At 41.0% G+C, this 2424-nt stretch overlaps 1 long non-coding RNA gene across 1 annotated transcript; it reads right to left on the minus strand.

The window, feature by feature from the left end:
* Positions 1–190: 190 nt before the first annotated feature.
* Positions 191–2418, minus strand: LOC127750224 (uncharacterized). The gene is made up of 3 exons (XR_008011586.1): positions 1868–2418; positions 757–896; positions 191–300 (listed from the first exon to the last, which is right to left on the minus strand). It is a non-coding gene; the product is annotated as an uncharacterized LOC127750224 (long non-coding RNA).
* Between the last annotated feature and the right edge of the window lie 6 nt (positions 2419–2424).

Raw genomic sequence — 2424 nt, forward strand, 5'->3', positions numbered from 1 at the left:
GTCTTGGGTGCTGCTGCGGTGGTTGTGGGGTGGTAGTAGCGGCATCCTGCAGTAAGTCTACTACTGCCTCCACAGCTAACTAGAGCTGTATCCGAGACGCCCGTGACGTCACTGCTGTAGTGGTGGCTGTCTGCTACTACATCCACAGTTACCGCAGCGTAAAATCAAGTCTATGAAATAATGTAAAATGTTGGATATTAATTGAATTTTTTATTGGTTCAAATCATTTACGTTATGAGATTACATCTTGCTCCATTAGTTGGCTTGTTTCTGCTGGTGACTTTGGGCGAATATAAATACCTGAAAAAGAATGGAAAAAATTTCAGAGTTAAATTCAAATTATCTCAGAGTTCAACTCAAACATGTTCTGGTCCATCTGTATCACAGTGACGCCAACTCATCGAATGAACTTTCTATGTTACAGGTGGTAAGCATCAAGTCCAGGCCCAGGCACATCCCTTTGGATGAGAAGCAGCATCACTTCCTACTACAACTGTACCATACAAATGAAATAAATAGCAGCATTGCTGTCAAAGATTACAAATGATTTGCCTCCAGTTCCCCACTAAAATTAAATCACAACTATATATTTTAGGCTCAAGTAATAAGCCGTAAATATGGAGTAAGAATAAGCAGTAAAGAAATAACAAGTAACCCCCCAAAAAAAAACAATACGAAAATAAACTTTTACCAAACATGACTACCATAAATGTACTGGTATTTCATGTTAACATCACATTGAAAGTCTAAACTTACCAGATTCATTCCTGCAACCATGAGGAAAAGGAGCGATTCCTCCTCCTGTGTGCTCCAACTCCAACTCAGCATACAGCAGGTGACACATAAGCTGCTTTGCTGATGTCCAAGTCAGGTGCACCTCCAGGCCGATAATCTTCCTGCAACAAACCAAAGACACAATTTTATAGTCAAAGAAACAGGATGCAAAAGAGGCAGGAAGCACGCAATTTCGACAGAGGAGGCCAAAGTCGACTCTTTTAGACCAATTTTAATTATTTCCAGCTATTTTTATTTTTTTCATTTTTGGCCAAATTTACAAAGGCTATAGCCTTTGTGTTTTTAGCGAAAATTGATGGGTCTAGATTTCGACGGAAAAGTAGTCGAATCGACAGGGGTGAACCAGGGGACCACAAAACTACTTTTGGTTCCGTCAGAAACCACCCCTGTCCTCAAAAACTTGAATTTTAAGGGGTGGTCTTTTGAATGTGGCGGGCAGCGTACAATGGGCTGCCTACCTAGCAGGCGGGCCCAAGAAAAACAGGCATAACTCACTTAAAATGGTCTGGCTGCGCGAAATTTCAACGGAGAGATTGAGAGAGGATGCTGTCGGACCAATCCCAACCATTTCCAGCGATTTTAATTTTTTTCATTTTTGGCCAAATTTACAAAGGCTATAGCCTTTGTGTTTTTAGCGAAAATTGATGGGTCCAAATTTCGACGGAAAAGTAGTCGAATCGACAGGGGTGAACCAGGGGACCACAAAACTACTTTTGGTTCCATCAGAAACCACCCCTATCCTCAGAAACTTGAGTTTGAAGTGGTGGTATTTCGAACTATTGGCGGGTAGTCTACGTAACGCGCACAAGCTAAAGTAACAGGAAAAGTACTCTGCTGTAGTGGGTTGGCTCCATGATATTTACACATAGCAAGTGACAGGGGAGTCTGCCCCACAAATTCAAACCAATTCCAGCCTGGATTTTGACAGGGGAGGATTGAAATTGTCAGGGAAGAACCAAGGCGCTACAAAAACCATTAAAAACTGAACTTTGATGCACACCAAAGGGAGCTTCTCATAGCGCCTGAACAGAGACAAATTGGACCAGCTTTTGTTACTTTCATGTCAACTCACCTGTACTTTCAGGTAAAAATGACTCCATGGACTTCTATGCTCATGTCAAGAACATTTCTGGGCCGAGTGTCTGCAATCATATTAAAAGGTACTTTTAGCGCTCATCGACTATTAATTACATATAATTTACTCACACAATACACTTTTAAATGCCTCTCCCCCCATACGTCTCTAATTGACCATGGTCTTTCAAATAACTAATTTTGGCACTAGACTAAGCATTAAGTACGAAGGGGCAGCTGCAAATTATCTGCAACGCACATTGATTGATTGTTTGGAGGGTTACGCAAATAGTACCACTCGGTTTGCACCCCAACCAGAAAGTAATAAAGTTTTCTGTTCCACGAGAATAATATAGAGTAAAATATATGTGATAAAATGATATGTGATAAAACACTGGCAGTTCACCCATTCGCATAAGTGACCTACAAGAGTATTTAACATACTGCATGGATTGGAGGAGTCTACCCATTCAACACCTTTTCAACAAAGCTGACAGTGAGCCAAGTTATTTACATCACGGGCATCATTTACTCGGCCTCAAAAAATAACTTACA

Source organism: Frankliniella occidentalis, unplaced genomic scaffold (assembly GCF_000697945.3).
Source record: "Frankliniella occidentalis isolate FOCC.00 unplaced genomic scaffold, Focc_3.1 Scaffold155, whole genome shotgun sequence".
NCBI lineage: Eukaryota > Metazoa > Arthropoda > Insecta > Thysanoptera > Thripidae > Frankliniella > Frankliniella occidentalis.